The sequence below is a fragment of the Eptatretus burgeri genome, chromosome 8 (assembly GCF_056783735.1).
Source record: "Eptatretus burgeri isolate ZD-2024b chromosome 8, Ebu_testis_v1, whole genome shotgun sequence".
Taxonomy (NCBI): Eukaryota; Metazoa; Chordata; class Myxini; order Myxiniformes; family Myxinidae; genus Eptatretus; species Eptatretus burgeri.
In genome coordinates, this window is record NC_140968.1 from 24,962,913 (window position 1) to 24,983,245 (window position 20,333).

General features: G+C 44.5%; 1 long non-coding RNA gene across 1 annotated transcript in view; it reads left to right on the forward strand.

The window, feature by feature from the left end:
• The window catches only part of LOC147021345 (uncharacterized), a 14,193-nt gene extending 1,367 nt beyond the window's left edge, over positions 1–12,826 (forward strand). Inside the window, exon 3 of the long non-coding RNA XR_015060755.1 lies at positions 12,304–12,826. This is a non-coding gene — a long non-coding RNA (uncharacterized LOC147021345). The remainder of the gene's footprint in view (positions 1–12,303) is intronic.
• Positions 12,827–20,333: the final 7,507 nt, after the last annotated feature.

Sequence of the window (20,333 nt, forward strand, 5' to 3'; positions counted from 1 at the left end):
CATAAACCATTGATTTAATTATACGTCATGAGCAGTTATGATATCAATTGTGAAAATAGTCTGTCCCAGGACTGATCCTTGGGTTATTCCACAGTTATCAAGGTATGTATCTGACTTGATATTGTTGATTGGTAGTAGTTGTAGTAGTAGTAGATGTAGTTGTGGCCTGGTATTGGTAATGGTGTTGTTTGGTAGTTTAACCGAATTGAGATTGTGTGTGTGTGTGTGTGTATGTGTGTGTGTGTGTGTGTGTGTGTGTGTGTGTGTGCGTGCGTGCGTGCGTGCGTGCGTGCGTGCGTGCGTGCGTGCGTGCGCGCGCGCCCGTGTCTATATATTTTCGCTTTTAAAATGTTTTCTCTGCAACCGCTTGTCCAATCGATGCGAAACTTTAAACAAAGGAGCGACTCCTCATGGAGAATGTTTTATTGATAACACTGATGTCATAGGTCATATGGTATGGCAGCTATATTGGATTAAAGGAAAGAAAAAAAACTGAACATATTGTTACAGTTGTGGAAATTCGCAGAGCACCATATAGGTCCTTAGATCAATTATGTCGATAAGTCTGTGTTCAGATCGATTTCCCCACCGATGTCTAAGGAAATTATTCGTGTAACCGGGCTGTGAATCTTCAGTTAGCCATCTTTCTTTTGCTATCGTTATTATGGACCAACCGCTCACAACAACCACCTCCACCGCCAACATCGCTCTCATCAACCGCTTCACAACAACCACCTCCACCGCCAACATCGCTCTCATCAACCACTTCACAACAACCACCTTCACCACCAACACCCTCTCCACAACCGCCTTAATCGTAACCACCTTCGTTACAACCACAACCGCATTTCCACCTCGGCACACGGTTGCGAGAAGCCTGGCATTCATCGGGGGAGAACGGACGATGGCCCCACCCCCCCCCCCCCAACGATGGACCCTGCAAGAGGATTGGAAAAGTGAGACCAGCTGTGAAAAAGAAAAAGAATGAGAAAGGCCCCGATTCGGTGAGGAAAACACCCTTCTTCTGGAAGTTTCCCACGCGTGCTGGAAGAGGGGGCAGAAGGGAGGGTGAGGCGCCGTGAAGATAAAAGGGCGCGCTATACGCAAGGTCGCGCTCTGCTGGAGGTTGTTGGGTGTGGAGGAGAAAAAGAGTGTCGTGTCGGAGTTGTGGGCAGTGTGTGGAGCCGTGGTAGGGACCTGGAGAGAGCAGAGCACAGTGGAGCCAAGGCGCGCGGCCTGCCGTACTGTGCCTTACCGTGGGTCGTTGGAGAGGGGACGTCGAGGGTCGCCCGAGCAAGTCACCATGAGGGTGAAGGTAACCAGCCTGGCCTCTCGGAGCCTTTGCGGTCTACACGGCTCCGTGCCTATAAAGACTCCAAGAGGTCCAGTCTACCCCCTTGTCTTTGATGGGGTTTTTTCCTTGTTTCTTTGCGTGAACGTTGTGGCGCCATGTCTTTAAGTAGAACTGTTAAGTGTGTACATAATAGATAGACGGTAGTAGCTCTTTTGCATTGCTCGTGGTTTGTCCCTTACATGTTACATAATTGCATGCGTGCTTTTGTTTTGCCTTTGTCGATTGCAAACTGCATGCGTGTCTTGCCTTGCTTGATTACATGACTGCATGACTGCATATGTGCCGCTTATTCAATAAATGTGCTTGTTTAAATGTTCACCCGCTTGTTGCGTCCTTTCCCTAATTGAACTGCCACATTGCACTCGAAATATAGTTGGTTGTTAAATAACCGATAATAGAATCGGGTCCAATGGGGCCTCGCGATAACACCCCGCTCGGTTATCCCAAAACGGAGCGAGCTGCTCAAGCGGCTCGTTTCCAAGCGGGCCTCGTTGAGGTACAATCTCTCGGTAATATACCCGCGCGATTAATTAGGTAAATCGAAGATTCGGCGATCGGACCCTGTAACGCGCGGGTAAAATACGGACAAGGTTGTGGTGTGCTTAAAACACACCCGTGGCTGGTTTTCGGCGTTGATCCGGAAAGCCGCGACGAGATTGTCCATTCGGTGGGCGAAGCGGCCGCTATTGGAAAAACGCGGTCGGTCGCATGCCGGCGGGCGAAAATCTGTAACAACATTTTTCTCCGAAACGTCTCAACGGAAAAAAAATTGAAATTTGGCATGCATTAACTCTCCATGGGGTATATAGCGTGATAACGATGACGACATCGGTGAAATGGTATTCCAGCCATGATTGGTTGAATAGAAATCCTTATCTGCAAAATCTGAAACTTCACATATCTGATATACGAACCGATGTGAGTGAAGAATTAAATTTATGACATCATCGGTCACGTGGTTTGGCGGCCATATTGGATTGAAAATTAAAACGTTTAAAAAAAATCTTCTCCTGAACCACTTTACAGATCGATGCGAAACTTCACACATATAATCAACTATCCATGGGGAATGTAGTTTGAATTATTTTTTCATATTCACCTTTATTGATGCTGAACAATAGCCTTAATGTGCACAAAAGTGGTCATAAAATATTCTAATAATGAAGCTACTGGTAATGGCAATGTATGTGACATAACAGGATGCATGGATGATACTGGTATTTGAGCAATTATAGCAGTGGGCTGTAGTAGTAGCGTGTTTAGTTAACAATGGTTATTTTTGTTCAGAATGAACATGCAAATTGAGACTATGCACTCTGCAAGTGCCATTCTTCCTTTGTTTTTGCAGTCACCGTTGTATTAAAGGAAGCAGTTGCAAGTTTTCATTCCTGTGCCTGCACGTGACATTTCTTTATATTATGGTTGACACTTGCCAGTGGAATTATAGCTATAGTTCGCTCCAAGTTGTGCTTTGAAACGAGTACACAAGGGGATCTGATTGAGATGTTTAAGATAATGAAATGTGTGGACAGGATAGGTGAAGTGGAGTTTTTCATCAGAGTGGACAGTGTTAGGACCAGAAGCCTTAACTTGAGGGTAAAGAAGATGAGAGATTGAGAGTTAGGACAGTTTTAAGGCAGAGGTCTTTCAGTCAGAGAATGGTTAATGCATGGAAAGGTCTCCGAGAAAAGGTCGCGGCAACGGAGGGGGCGAATAAGTTTAAATGGGATTTGGATAGGTACCTGGTGAATAGAAGGGTATGTGGATATTTACTTGTGTGGATGGTATTACAGCTGCTTGCTTTGCAGACTGTCCGAGCTCTGCATTGTGGCTAGGCAGGACGGCAAGCGTGTGAGTACGGGCTGGGCCATAATGGGTGAGGTTTGGGGCTCACCTTTAATATGGTCCCGATAGCCACCGGGTTTTCGGCACTCTTTCGTGCATTCTCACTGCTTTTAGTTACGATCATACAACAGTTTCAGTCGGTAATTGCTCTGAAATTTGACCATTTACAATAATAAATTTTTATCATGTTGTGAGACTGCAATGGCAAACGTGACTGGTAAGATGGTCTGGATCCACCCTTGGTTCTCATAGCCTATCCTGACTTTCCAATACATACCGTTTGTTGTCAATAAGTTTTGTTTGTTGATATTGTGTTATTTAAATTTACATCATCTTCACCTTTCGAGTGATGTTTTCTTTCTCACCATATAACTGAAATTAGTTTGAGCAGCGCGGCAGTTACTTACCTCCGCTGAAGTTACTAACAACTTGGAACAGTCAGAATACATGATAACTTGGTATAAAAAAAACAAACAAATGTTTAAATACATAGTGAAATAGTAATAGTGAAAACGAGATGAGATCTTATGTATAAATGTCACGTAAATTCGAAGTGTACAATGTAATGTTAACTGAGCATGAATCGGATCGGCGTCGGCATGCATATTAGCAACTGGATTGTCTTCAACCGTGGCTGTTTCAGTGGAGGTAAGTGATTTGGTCGGTGCACGACAGTGTTAGGAAAATCACTGTATGTGGTGCGCTCCTTATGATTGAGGATTCTGAGATCAGACAACAATGATGATTCAAATGGGAATTTCTTGATTATGGTCTTTATGAATTTAGCATGGAATATTCATTCCCTTCTGGTGAAACTCAATCAATCCAGGATCTCTGCACACCTACGCTCATTTGTTTGTCCGGTTTTCTCACCCGTGGGACCAACTTCCACATTCTCTTCAATTTCCTTCTTCGCTCCAGGTATTCAAGACAATTGTTCACCACCATCTCAGGTCATCCTCCATTTAAAACCATGATCTTTTCTACCCTCGTTAACCATCCTCAAGCCCACCTCTTTCCAAAATTTCAAGTTTTTTCCTTCCTGAGAGTTTGCTTCTGTATCCATCTCATCAAATATTTGTCTAATAGTCCTGTGTCATGTGTCTTGTATTTGTCTGCATGACTGCATGCATGTCTTGTGCATTCAACTCTACTACAAGCTTTGGATCCTTAAAAAAAAAAAAAGTTGTTTTGGTCATGACAGTGAACAAATGCCAGCCACACATACCTTTTGCGCTGCGGGCTCTGTGAGTTACTCAAGAGTAAGTTTTGAGAGTGGAAAAAAAAAATCTATATTTAGCTGAATCTGTCTACGGGACAGTTCAGTGGTCAGTCAAGAAGCGGGATGTGTAACGTCAAATCAGGACTGTTCCGCCCAAATCGGGACGGTTGGACAGTATGAGTTTGTCATTGCCTTCCCAGCGTTCTTTGTCCGTGATCTATCCTTTTAAATGCTGAGTCGAGCAAGGAAGCAACGCGTACCTTTTTTAAAGTCTTTGGTATAACTCGGAAGGGCTTTGAACCACCGACCTCCCAGATTCAATAAAGGTGATCAAAATAGGATGACCGTTCAAAAGTTCTAGGAACGGCATCCACAGATTCTTCGATTTATCAACATACATACATGCGTGCTTGTGAAATGCCATCAGTTTCATTCATACCACATCGGTCTACCTGACTACACCTGTCTATGGTGATGGTGCAACCTCATACTCTCCTCGAAAAATCACTGAAGTTGCAGCATTTGCGACTGAAAGTCCGTTTATTTTATATTCAAATACAATGTGTGAATTACCAAATGATCATATGTATCTTTTTTAGGTTATTCTACTTTGTTGTAACTTCCGAAGGACAGTTTTGTGATGCAATGAGTTTCACTTGGAAACGCTGCGGTTTTTGATGGACGACGCTCGCTATGATGAAAGGTTCGTGCTTCCCTGGCATCTCAAAGTTCCCCGTCCCTTCTCGCCTTTCCCAGCATTATCTCACGAACGGTGTCCTGAATGAAGAGTACGTGAGTTATAATCGGCATCCTGAACAAATTAAAAACTCTCAGTCACCTTCAGTGGGACATCAAGTTGGCTCAGCTTGTTCATGAAAGGCTTGGACCTAAACGTTCCCTGGACAATCATGCAATGTGGTGTGAATAATTGGGGCAGTGAAACAAGTAGTTGTAGTCGTAGTAATGTGATGAAACACAGAAACTGGAATCTCGCAACGTGGGCAGTTTTGCAAAAAAAGTTCCTTGGGCTTCAGGATAATTGTCACTTGATGATGAAACGACTTGTGTTAGTCATAGACTTGCAAACAGCAGAACACGTTTTCTTGCTTTAAACTGTTACCAACAAACCCTTCCTTATGAGATGAAAACTACCAGTCATTACTCATGTTCACGTATTCAAATTTTTCTTCAGTCCATCATCTGGAGTGTCCGATCATTGTTAAAAACCGCCTCGAATTACCCACTAATTTTGAGTCTTACTTTACTACTTAGAGTCATTTAGAATATTAAAAAAAAAAAATTTTAGTTGATGGGATTTCCCACGTTTGGGGAAAAGTCACACTGAACCCACTCATCCCTTGGTTGATTCGGGAATAGTGGATCAAAAGATTTATTGCACGGGGGTTACACGACGAATGGAAGGGGGTGTTCATCAAGTTATATGAACGAGATACTCACAATCGGCCAAAATACAAACATTTTAATAGATAAGTGGATGCGAGACTATTGCAACGCGTGTGTCTGTCTGTCTGTGCGCATCTATATCTTTTTTGCTTTAAGAATGGTTTTCTCTGCAACCGCTTGCCGATCGATGCAAAATTCTAAACATCGGAGGGGCTCCTCATGGAGAATATTTTAATGCTAACTTTGACCTCATAGGTCACATGGTATATATTGGATTAAAGGGGAAAAAAATTGACCATAAACGGCATAAATTGGAAGTATAATCCCTCCACCCCCGATAAACAATTTCTACGTCAATCGCATGTCTCAGATGCTTCAAGTGAGGGGTGAAAAGTCGTCTTCTGGTTTGGGATGACCTCCCGTAATCCACAGGATTTTTTTTTTTTCGCAACAATGACGCTCCCCCCCCCCATTCCTCATTCGCTTTCATATGAAGTAATTCACAGTAGTGTGTGCTGTCAAGTCGTTTTTACAAAAATCTGGGAAATGGCACTCTCCCGTGAACAAATATTGTGGCCATGAAGTTCCCAGATCGAGACCTTCACGAAGAGGTATGTCAGGGATCTCCACTTGAAACGGTTTTCCAGTTAGTCATGCATAACTTCCAATTCGGGGTTTGTCCATGTGTCGGTTGGATCCACACCTACTTCCTTTCGTCTGAATCAATCATGTTTTCTGAACTGGATTTGTCATGTTTCTTTTTTTACCTCTGCTACCGAAGGTTGAAGGAGGTTACGTTTTCACCCCTTTCTGTCTGTCTTTCTGTTTGTTTGTTTGTTTGTTTGTTTGTTTGTTTGTGTACAGGATATCTCAAAAAGTTGTGGACGGATTCTGATGAAATTTGGTGGACAGGTTGGGTGTGTGACGAGGACAAACTGATTAGATTTTGGTGAAGATCCGGATCCGACTACTAGAATTTTAAAAGTGATTCTTCACCATTGAGAGATCGGGCTAAAAACGATATCTCGCACGATATCTCAAAAATGTATTGGGCCCGATATGTTCTTGTGGATCAGGAATTACGTAGCGGAGGTATGCGCTCTACCCAGTGCCCTTCTAGTTTTGACATGCTTTCAGCGATGACGTAAATGCTGGAATCTGATCAGATATTTCTCCTCGGTAAAAAGCAGATTCTTTCTTCTTCCTTTTTCTAATGTAGCACGTCACTGCACGTTGCATCATTGATTGGGATCACGTTTGTGCTGCTGCTTCTGCTGCTGCAGTGCTCCCTGAACAGCAGAGATTTTTCACTTGTTCATGGTGCCGGTGATAGCTCGCGGACTCTTCACAAAGGATACCATGGGATCTTTGACGTCCACCAAGGAATGTCGGCAGACTGGACACCCGGCTTAACGTTCATCCAAGGGATGGCCACTCATTGATGAATATACGTGGGTCACGGAGTGCGCAGGCACGTAATGTACCAAAAAACGTAAAAACGGTTCACGGAACATATACCTGGATATAAAGGTGTGTTACAGCTCGGTTTATAGACGGCACAATGCAAGTTTAAATAACGTTTAATCTCATGTAATATTATGTGTGCTTCTTCTAATAAACTCGATAAGTCGAATCGAAATGGTGAAACACGAGAGTTGTGACGTCATCGTTTCCTTTGACGTGCCCGCTCAAGGCGAACGTCACGAGGCAGCAGCAGGATCAGAGCAGAGTCACCAGTCACCGTTCCACTTCCGATTCGAATTCACTGAAATAATAATGAAAGGTACAAAACATGGGATGGGCCAGCCTGGGGATACATGACAGTTCAGGGCAACCAGGAGTGTTGCCAAAACAGGGATCCTGTTGTTTCCACCCCGTGGTCAGAGGCTGCATCTCCACTTCATAAATTTTTAGCTCACGTGGACTTTATTCCGATGGGCTTATGCAATGGAGCATGCATTGTCTGTGAGTCGATAAACACTTCAATCATTGTCGCTTGAAGCAAACACACGATTTGGGTGAAACTTGCCCACAAACTTCATACCTGATGCCAAGCGAAGGTGTATTGACCGCATCAAAAATCTGCGCTCATTAAGAGGGCTTACTTGGGGTTAGGTTGGGGGGGGGGGTGTTTTGTGAGGAATTTGGAAGCCTTTTGCACACACAGTCAGCAGTCCCATAGTTTAGTTATTTCGTTAAGTAGATGTGGATAGTAAGAATCCCTCCCCTATGTCTAATGGGTTAATTTCATGTGTGTGCTGCGGGTTTCTTTTATCGTCAGATTTTTTTTACATATTTAAATCTGCCAATGCCAACAAAACCCTCACTTCACTCCTCCTCCCACTCTGCGGGCGAACAAGCGCTTCACCCGCCCAACCTTCACTTCACACCATGGCACCATAACGCACGTGTTTCTGACTACGGACGTGGGCAGAGCCCCCTCGCCTCGGAGCTCTGACTCCGCCCCATCAAAAAATAATGTCTCCCCTGTTGACACTGGGGAAGGCAAAAGAGCCTCTCTCGGGGGAGGAGCACCGAGACACCGACACGCCCCTCCTCCAATCACGGCTGGCCACCACGACACCCGAAACCCCTCGTCCAATCCGGAGGTGAGTTACCAGAGAAACGGATCCCTCCACCCCACACGGGGGTGGGGGGGATAAAAAGAATCATGAGGCGCTCAAAGACGAGTTGGGGTCCTTTTTCAGGCGTGCCTTGGTCATCTTGGTTCCCGTCTTCGTTCCCTGGTCGTTATCGTCGTTCGTTGGTGGCTGGTCGTCCATAGGATCCTGGTTGCTCGCTGGATTCTGGCTGTGGGTTTAAGTCCCACCGTGGTGGTTCGTGTGCGCTCGTTGGATTGTGGTTCGTGTGGAGCGCTCGAGATGGGGAACCCGATCCCTTTAACGGACTCCGAGCTCACAAGTGCGGGTCGGCCAGACCGCGCAGCCAGGTACCCGACCAAACTCTAACCCCCAGCTTGCCTATCCTCCGTGGCTGGAGGGTCCGAATAAAGGCCAGTTGGCTTCATTTCTTTTTGGGTGTGTGTGTCTGTCTATGGCCAGTCTTATAAGTAGAATTGCATAAGTGCCTTGCTTATTGTACATTGCAATTTAGTCGGATTAACTCTGCTCTGTCTCCCTTCCTGATTATTGTGAATAAACCCCGTGTTAAATGTACCAGCTCGTTTTCTGTGCTTTCTCTCATTGGCCGAGCATGATTCGGGTTTGAGTTATAGTGAGGCCGATTATGTCGTAGATTGTTATTTGGACTGGCGCGGCTTTGGTAATTCCCGCTCGGTTACGCCGGATACGAGTCGGTAACAGCGACTCGGTTCGGACAAAGCCGGCTGAGGGTGTGGCTTCCCCGGTAGCTAGACCGCACAGCTAATTAGGTAAATTGGAATCAGACAAAAAGACCCTAACTGCGTGGTCGAAATATTGGCGTCTACGGTCCATTAAGCGACCCGTCGACTTCGGAGTTGTCCGGAGTGATGACCTTCAATTCCGGGTGTTCGGTGGGAGACGGCCCAACTGCTCCATCTAGCGGTCGTTCCCCGCAACCGAACCCGGCACCACAACAGTTTGACACCTAAAAATACTTATTTGCTCTCTTCTCCAAGACTGCACACACGATTTCGATGAAACTTGACCACAACTTTTATGACCCATGATGTACTAAAACTTGTTCACGGCATTAAAAAACAAAACCAAAAAAAAAAAAACAGGGTCTATGGGGGTCTGCGAGTGGGTTTGAGTGAGTGTTGCTCCAAATCCAGGTGAGCTTCAGGACCTCCCCCCGCCCCTCCCCCCCGCCGGTCCTATTTTTGTTACTGAGGTTGGCTTCTAAGTTTGAATGTTATTCTTAGTACCCCGCACGTGTGCAGTAAGAGGTGGGGTTAAGCAATTTGTTCACTTTGTGCGGTGTCCAACTACAAACGTCAGTTTATAATCGAGGAACAACTTAATATCAATTGAATGTTATATTTTGATCACAAATCGGAAAACAAACCTGCGTTTGATCAGTACTTTGGCTCTGAATTTGGCAAAATTGTCCGGATTCTCGTCTCGATTGCCCATGCGCACAGATAAGGAAGGATTTTGTTTACTCTGTCTGTCTGTCTGGCAGTCAAACAAAATTGAAAACCATTACAAACAGGAAACTTACTGTTTTTAGACGTCAAAAAGGACACAAACAACAGGCACGAAAGAACTAAAGTAATGCGTTAAATAAGGTGGTGTAAAAGACGGTGCATCAACGGCGGTACACCTCCGATTCAATGGGGGCGGGGGGGGGTTCTTTAACTCTAAAATCTTTATTTTGTTTCAATTTAATTACATACTAGAACACTGTGGAACACAAATCGTCTTATTGGCACTTTCAAAAATCTATCCTTCAGCGGTACTTGGACAAAATATTACAGCATTTTACGTCATCTCGACCAATCAAATTTGGCGCTTGCAGTCTTGAGTCTTGAGAAAAAAAAAAGTCCTCTCGATCTGAATCACCACACTCTTCACATGGTGCCGGTGTTGCCAAAGCAGCTTCCTGAGCAACGGTTATTCTGGGTGGTTTGCCTTTGCATCATTTCCTTTGTAATTTGTTTGGGTGCCGGCGATGGCTTGCCTACTCTTTGCGAGGTACATTTTTCAAGGAACTTCGACGGAGGAAAAAGCCATTTGGCCCATCAAAGCCTGCGCTGTTATTTCGAACCTGTGCTTGCTTGTCTCTGGGCTATTTCATCATCAAATACTCAGTGTCAAGCAAGGAGAAGCAAATTCGTCATTGGTATGACTCGGTCGCCATTCGATCCGCCAACCTCACAAACTCAGAGCACACGACACAATCGTGATGCTCCTGACATTGATGAATCACCCTGCCCGTGAAACACTGGGATGACCGTTTATGGGTGGGTCGCGATTCGAACCCAAGCTCGTCAGCTTCAAGGGGAGTGTGTGCATACTTCCTAACAGCTCCATAAATGTATCCTATAAAATGGAATTTGTATATTTATGTTATTACCTCCACTACCGTAGATGAAGGTGATGTTTTCACCCCTGTGTCTGTTTGTTTGTTTGTCTGTTTGTCTGTTTGTGTACAGGATATCTCAAAAAGTTGTGGACGGATTCGGATGAAACTTGGTGGACAGGTTGGGTGTGACACAAGGACGAATTGTATCGATTTTGTTGCAAATCCGGATCCGGATCTGGATACCGGAATTATTTAATTTTTAAAGTGATTCTTCACCATTGAGAGATCGGGCCAACGTAGCATGATATTTCAAAAATGTAATGGGCCTGATATGTTCTCGTGGATCAGGCATTGTGGAGCAGAGGTATGCGCTCTACCGAGTGCCCTTGTAGTTGTTTATGTATTTGTTTGTTTATACATGATTCAAGAACAAAAAAAAACTGCTGAACCAAATTTTGCATGTTGCCTAAGGGTACCGCAAATATGGTTTCTGTCTGGGTAGTATTCTGGGAGAGGGGTTCAATGTCAGGGGAAGACCCTAATTCTCTCGAAGTAATGTGGCATGCGCTGCAGGTTGCATCATTTCGTGGGGTCAAGCAGCTTTTGAGACTTGACCCCACTTACCGTGGTCAAGCATCAAACAGCTTTAGGGAATGGTGTTTAAAAATAGGACTGCGAGTCCTGAAGCTCACCTGGATCAGGAGCAACAGTCACTCATTTTTTTCAACAACAATCAGACCCCACTAGACCCTGATTTTTTTTTTATTTTTATTTTTTAAATGCCGTGACAAACTTTGGTACATCACGGGTGATGTAGGCTGTGGTGAACTTCCATTGAAATTATGTGTGTAGTTTCGGAGAAGAGAGCAAATACCAACTTTGGGGGGTTCAAACCTCCCTGGACCCTGTTTTTTTTGTTTTAGGCCTTGACAAACTTTGGTTCATCACGAGTGATGAAGGTTGTGGTCATGTTTCATCAAAATCATGTGTGTAGTTTCAGAGAAGAGAGCAAATACCTACTTTGGCGTCAACGACCCTGTAGATCCCTTTGACGATTGCAGATTTTGATGCGGTCAATACACCTTTGGGCATCTGATACGAAGCTCGTGGCCAAGTTTCATCAAAATCGTGCGTCTGGTTCAAGCGATAATGACTGAAGTGCTTACGGACTGACTGACTGGCTCGCTCACTCACTCAACTACAGACACTGCTCGATCGCATAAGCTCACCAAACTATTGTCCAGGTGAGCTAAAAATGATTGTATAACTCAAAGATTTTTTTTTTTAAACAAAAAAAGTGCTAGTCTTTCCTAAAACTGAACCAGCATTGCCACAACTGAGTAAATGTGCGTCGTACAGCACCACACTGTGGATTTTGGTACATATTACAAATCATTATCTAATATGAAGAAAGTTTCAACAAGTTGATCATGTGCATTGTGGGAATGTTGTAATCTGAGTGAGAATAATTCGAGATTTTCAAAATGTTTAATTTCACTCATTTCAACAGAGGCTCAAACCAAAGCACAAAACACAGAGGTTCGCAGCGAAGCAGAAGTGATTTTTGCTCATGCCGTATACAAGCAGCAAGGATGGCTGATGAAGGTGATGCTAGCTGACTTCCAAACAGATCGAAGATGACCTTGGGCAAATTCTCGAGTGAATAGAGTGGAATGTTTGTGAAGTACAACATGTTGTCTTTTGATCTCTCAGCGAAGAGACAGGTAAAAATCTGTATCATTCTAACCACTGACTGACTGATATTAATGTTCTGGACCTTCTGGGTGATTTAGGAGGATGAAATTTCCCCTGCTGATGGATATCGAAGCCGATACACCGGGAGAAAAACATAGAACTGTCAGAAAGCGTTCATAAATTAAAATGTCTGAACATATGTGCAGCCTTTTTGTGCTCACTTCAGGTGAACAACCTGAGATAATGGGGACAATGGGAGGTCATGCTGAATCTGCTGCTATTTATTATGCATCTACATATGAAGCACGGTTCATTATTGCTCAAAATGTGTAAACATACCCCACTAATATATATATATATATATATATATATATATATATATATATATATATATATATATATATATATATCTCCATCGAATGCAGCCTGTGGCTGCTGATTGCATCATTGTTTGGGACATCATTCCATCTTGCTTCATGCTTTCAACAGCCGTTTTCAGGTTTCTGACGTATTTGTTGTTCTCATGCAATAACTCTGTGAGCTTCGTTATGATGTGTGGTTTCATACCAGTACCGATGGCCAAACGTGCTTCATGTTCGGCTCGTCTGCTGTCAATGAAATAAATTTGCAGAAACTGTCAAGGCGTATTGTCTTGCAAATGGAGACTTCCAATTTTGTGACACACTTGACCTTGGACAGTAAAATTGGGATCCCATCCATGAATCTGTCGTCTAGTGCAGCCAAAGCTCGTCATTTGAAATGCACTATTATGAAGACGTACATTCTGAAGGAAATGGTCGGAATAATTATTTGTTCCGTTGAGCAGTGACAGCAGATATTGAGGTGACGTTGGGAATAAATCCAATTGGATTTTTCCACTTGCACAGCAAAATCTTGGTGGCTCGCCAGCGAATTTTTTTGCCTCACAGTAGTTACATGCTATTTCCATTTCTCCAATATCTGTTTCAAGGAAGAACACATTGTCTTGTCATCATTCGTGTAGGCTCGTGGGACCGCTGCCAACTGCAGCTGTCGTCTTGCGTTCCTTTGTGCACGGACTTCTGGTCATCGCTGGGAAATTCTTCTTCGTTTCGGTGTTCTCGGCATGTTAGCACCTGGAAACATATAAAGGTGATTCGTAATGTGCATTTCAATCAACGGATTTTAGTTCTTGGAATATATAGCCCCCCAGATTATTTTGGGTGCATGGCCTTTTCATACATGTGTATGGCCTGAATGATGGAGAATTACCAGTGCTGCAGTGGGATTTTCCCAGTGCTGCAGTGGAATTTCCAAGTAATGCAGTGGAATTTCCAAGTACATACTGCAGTGGGAATTCCAAGTACTGAAACAGGAGTACCAAGTGTTGCAGCTGAATTGCTAAGTGCTGCAGTTTAATTTTCAAGTGCTGCAGTGGGATTGCAAAGTACTGCAGTGGGTCTTCCTAGTACTGAAGTGGGGTTTCCAAGTCCATAAAAGTGACTTACCGGAATGTCGTAAGATCTTGCAAGCTCACAAACTGATTTTCAGGTACGATCTCACTTGATGGTTAGCTAAAAAGGAGAGTGAATAACTTTACTTTTATTTTACTTTATTTGGAGCAGGAAGACTCCACCAAACATGGTGGGTAGCTGTACAATTTTTGCTCAGTTGTGAGTCAGTGGATAAATAAAAAAAATCTTAGCTTGACAATTTGAGGGTGGTAGTATAATTTGAGTCAATTCGACAATTTGAAGTTGATTTCAGGCCGAGAGCGATTGGATCAGAAAAGTATGCTGGTAAGCAAACCACCCGCATCTTTCATTCTACTTTTCAAATGCAAACTTGCAAAACTACCGAATAAAACAATGTCTTTTTGCACTGTTGACTGTTCAAATCAAGAGCAAACCTAACCTGCATCTTTTTTGCACTGTTCAAACGTTATGTAAATCTGCATCTTTGTTTCACTGTTTAAATGTTTTGCATTGTTGAACAGTCGCCTGCTGGCTTTAAGGATAAGGCTTAGAGGAAGGCAAGCTAGATAGCAATCTTTTTTGAAGTTTTGGCTTTTTCGTTTTGGCTTTTTTCTTCTGTTGTCCACAAATAAGGGTGTGTAGGGGATGGTTATGAAGGGCAAGTCAGGAAAGGATAAAAAAAATTACTCACCTGAATGAATGCGAGGAAACCTCATTGCTCATTCCATCGATAAAAGAAACATTTTTCCGTCGATAATCACAATTTTCAATGAACGTGGTAGGCGGTTTTACTTTCTCATTCAATAAAAGTGGTAACGGTTTTACTTCCTTCTTAAGAGCATTCATTGGGTGTGTCCTGCCCATTCTCACAATAGATAATATTTAGTTCATAACGAACAGTACATCAAGCCACCTTCCCGATAGTAACTTAAACACCTGACAATTTTCAGGAGGATACGATTTGATTTGACGTCACAAAACGGGAACAAAATCCGGCGTTTCTCTCTTAATGTATAAAGATTGGTACCTTCGGGTGATGTAGAAAGCTGAAATTTTGTGTGCCAATGGACATCGATGCCTGTACACCTGGAAAAAATAAAAGAACTGTCAGAAACCATTCATAAATGAAAATATAAATCAATGACAAAAAAAAAGAAATCAAATGCAGGTGAGCAACCAGGACGATGGGGAAGCATGGTTCATATGCTTACATACCCCACTTGTATGTGTGTGTATGTATATATATATATATATATATATATATATATATATATATATACACATACATACATACAGTGGGGGGAACAAGTATTTGATACACTGCCGATTTTGCAGGTTTTCCCATTTACAAAGCACGTAGAGGTCTGTAATTTTTATCATCGGTGCACTTCAACTGTGAAAGACGGAATCTACAACAAAAATCCTGAAAATCACATTGTATGATTTTTAAATAATTAATTTGCATTTTATTGCATGAAATAAGTATTTGATCACCGACCAACCAGTCAGAATTCCGGCTCTCACAGACCTCTTAGTTTTGTCTTTAAGAAGCCCTCCCATTCTCCACTCATTACCGTATTAACTGCACCTGTTTGAACTCGTTATCTGCATTAAAGACAGCTGTTCACATTCAATCAATCAGACTCCAACCTCTCCACAATGGGCAAGACCAGAAAGCTGTTGAAGGACATCAGGGACAAAATTGTAGACTTGCACAAGGCTGGGATGGGCTACAGGACAATAGGCAAGCAGCTTGGTGAGAAGGCAACAACTGTTGGCGCAATTATAAGAAAATGAAAGAAGTTCAAGATAACAGTCAATCTCCCTCGGTCTGGGGCTCCATGCAAGATCTCACCTCGTGGAGCCTCAATGATCATGAGAAAGGTGAGGGATCAGCCCAGAACTACACGGCAGGACCTGGTCAATGACCTGAAGAGAGCTGGGACCACAGGATCAAAATAAACCATCAGTAACACACTACGCCGTCATGGATTAAAATCCTGCAGCGCACGCAAGGTCCCTCTGCTCAAGCCAGCACATGTCCAGGTCTGTCTGAAGTTTGCCAATGACCACCTGGATGATCCAGAGGAGGAATGGGAGAAGATCATGTGGTCTGATGAGACCAAAATAGAGCTTTTTGGTTTAAACTCCACTTGCCGTGTTTGGAGGAAGAAGAAGGATGAGTACAACCCCAAGAACACCATCTCAACCGTGAAGCATGGAGGTGGAAACATCATTATTTGGGGATGCTTTTCTGCAAAGGGGACAGGACGACTGCACCATATTGAGGGGAGGATGGATGGGGCCATGTATCACGAGATCTTGGCCAACAACCTCCTTCCCTCAACAAGAGTATTTTCGATGGGGCAGGGCTGGGTCTTCCAGCATGACAACGACCCAAAACACATAGCCAGGGCAACTGAGGAGTGGCTCCGTAAGAAGCATCTCAAGGTCCTGGAGTGGCCTCGCCAGTCTACAGAGCTGAACCCAATAGAAAATCTTTGGAGGGAGCTGAAAGTCTGTGTTGCCCAGCGACAGCCCCGAAACCTGAAGGATCTGGAGAAGATCTGTATGCAGGAGTGGGCCAAAATCCCTGCTGCAGTCTGTGCAAACCTGGTTAAGAACGACAGGAAAGGTCTGATCTCTGTAATTGCAAACAAAGGTTTCTGTACCAAATATTAAATTCTGTTTGTCTGATGTATCAAATACTTATTTCATGCAATAAAATGCAAATTAATTATTTAGAAATCATACAATGTGATTTTCAAGATTTTTGTTTTAGATTCCGTCTTTCACAGTTGAAGTGTACCTATGATAAAAAAAATTACAGACCTCTACGTGCTTTGTAAGTGGGAAAACCTGCAAAATCGGCAGTGTATCAAATACTTGTTCTCCCCACTGTATATATATATATATATGTATATATATATATATATATATATATATATATATATATATATATATATGTATATATATATATATATATATATATGTATATATATATATATATATGTATATATATATATATATATATATATGTATATATATATATATATATATATATATATGTATATATATATATATATATATGTATGTATATATATATATGTATATATATGTATATATGTATATATATGTATATATATATATATATATATATGTATATATATATATATGTATATATATGTATATATATGTATATATATGTATATATATGTATATATATGTATATATATATATATATATATATATATATATATATATATATGTATATATATATGTATATATATATATAGATATATATATATATATATATATATATATATATATATATATATATATATATATATATATATATATATTGTTACGAATTCGCGCCCACCGGCGTGCGAACTGCCACTTTCCACTAATAGTAGCAGCTCGCCCACCGGACGGACAATTCAGTCGTGAGTTTCCGGAGCTAACGCCGGAAACCAGTCACGGGTGGGTTTCCAATCCCCACCACGGCCGAGCCAATTGTCTCCCCGCGCAAGATAGGGTCACTCGCCGAATTCGATGTACCTAAGTACCTGCGCGGGCAGCCGACCGGGCGACCATACCTCGACGCAGGTCGGCTTGGGACACGAAACGCTTAAGCGGTCCGTTCCGTTCTGCATTGATAACCGAGCGGGTATTATCGCCTGACCTCGCCGGATCCGATTCTATTGAACGGGTGTTTAAAACCCAACTATTTATTCCACGATGCAAGATGGCATTTCCAATATGGTGAAAGGAGGACGTGACGAACGTGGTACATTTGAACAAAGCACATTTATTTTACACATGCACCTATGTACAGCCAACATTTATACAGACAGACAAACAAAAGCAAGGGAAAGCACGACGACCGAATATGGTTATTATTAATGTAGTCACTTAACAGTTTTTACTTGTCAGGACACGGCGCCACAAGATTCACTCAACAGGAAGGAAAGGGCCACTCTCATAGACGAGAGTGGCAGGGAGGGTCCGTAGACCTTTATAGTGCGTGAGCCTTGGTTGACCGAATGGGCTCGCAAGACCGATGCGGCTTAACCGTACCCTCGTGGTGCGACGATGGGCAGGCCGCGACGTCTGCTCCCCATGGCCACCAGGACAGCCGCGCCTGATTGCGGCCTTGTGACGATGGGCAGGTTGTGACGTCTGTTTCCCACGGCCACTAGTGTAGTGTCGTGGTAGGGGTGCTTAGAAGGCAGACACGAGTGGAGGAACAGTCGAGCCCGGCTTTGTTGCACCAGTGCGAGCGTGGGCGTACTTTGCCCGCAGCTCTCCTTTATTATGTACTCAAGGCACTCACGAGGCGCGGCGACTTCGGCACCCACTACAACGCCTCAGGCGGCGCGCACCCCTTATATCCCTGGCAGACATGATGATCACGCCGACCACTCCCCCCACCATCATGCCCTGCCCCGCAGGCCCGCAGGCTACACCACACTCCTCCCTCCTAAAACCATGATTATTAAATGATCATCATCATAATAAGCATAAGCAGCACGAAATACCACGGTATAAAAGCAGACAAGGTACAAAAAGAAACAACATAGTATAAAAGCACATCACATCATATAACATGTCGATGCAAGCGAGAGAAGCTGCAACGGTCAGGTTCCGAAGACTGAGTTGCACAATGAACCTACGAAACCCTGACCGCGTTACCGATATGAAGCAGCAAGGCGAGAAGCACAGCAGCACTACGCAGCAAAAGCGCCCCCAGGCGGCTCATGCTTACATGGCCTTCGGCGAGGTCGTGGCGACCTCCTGAGCAAACCTCCCCCGGCACCATCAAACGCCTCCGGCCAACAAGGCGGCACATCTCCCCCAGCCAGACCTGAAGCAGATAAACATTCCGAGGCCGGAAGCCCGCTGTCTGGAAGCTGTGGCGCCAACGCCAGACCTGACTGACCTTGGGTGGGGGCGCTGAACAGCGCCGTTGGCTGGATGCAACCAATGCCCCGTAACAACCCATGCACTACAATCAGCTGAGATTCCAACGCATGTCCAAACGGCCTTGAGCGAAAACAGAGAGCCGTGTCCCAGGCACCAGGCACGTCTGACCTTGCCGAAACCAGAGGTGGGGGTAACGCTGAACAGCGCACCAGCCCCGGCTCCGAGTCGATCTCCGAGACCCACACGGCAGTTAGACGGTAGCAACTCCATTCAAACCACACTTCAACCACAGGCCCGCCACCGAGCAATAAGAACATCGTTGGTGCAATTGCAAACTCCTTTTTCCGTACAGCGCGTTCTTTCGATAAAATCCCTGCACATGACAAAGTAACCACCCGTGGCCTGGGGCAACGGGAGGCCAATAAAACCTCTTTATTTGCCACCATCACTCCCAAAGCCTCCACATCACATTGATCATAATGCAAATCCCATCGATTGATCTCAGCCAAACCCACTCTCACACAGGAACTGTCGGCATTTATTTCAATTCCATTAAACCGCACCACTTGAGCAATTTAAAACAAACACGCAATGAACAGCAACCCATAAACCACATCACGAGTCCGTTTCTTGAACGCGACGGGCTCGCTGCAACTCCCCGTTGAAACTGCCCGAACAACACAGGCGCGCCTTGCCTCATGAGCGCAGCCGAAGCGCGAGAGCTCATCACGAGAGCTGGCTCGGCTCCCGTTACTCCCGAACCGCACACCACCGTTGCCGGCAGAAACGAACGGCCGCTCCCGTTGCATCGATGCGGCTCCAGCCGCCAGAACCTCGCCCTCGGAACTCGAAGACAGCATCGAAGGGAGCACCGGCGCACCTGGAGGTACGAACTGGAGATCCAGCCCGAGGTGCGTCAACCAGTCCAGACCCAAAAGGGCGGGCCCCTCCCCTCGCACCACAAACACCGAGAGTAGGGCGCTTCAACCCCGGTAGAGCACCGAGACGTCGGCCACCGCACGCGGTGCAATCGCTTCGCCGGTGTACGTGTGCGATGCGAGGGCAGCACGAGCGGACCCAACTCGACACCCGATCAGTGCCCCGATCACTTCGACCTCCACTGGCATCGGTCCTGTCACCGTCGGACCAACTGAAACCAGGCTCAACATGGGCAGCATCAGTGCCCTGGTCATCTCAACCTCCCCTGCCATTGATCTTGTCACCTCCGGACCAATTGAAGGCAGGTTTAACATCGGCAGTATCTTCCGTTCCGGGTCGCTGGGAACTCCGTGCCCAGGCTGCAAAACTCGACCCGGGGCGTTACCGTGTACGCCATGCACCGAACACCGTACCGGCAGTAGGTCTCGACCCGGGACGGAAGGATCGCTTCGCACACCGCCTTCAATGACTGTTATGATGGGCGATGACTCTCGGCACACACACCGTAGACGTCCTCGAGTGCTCA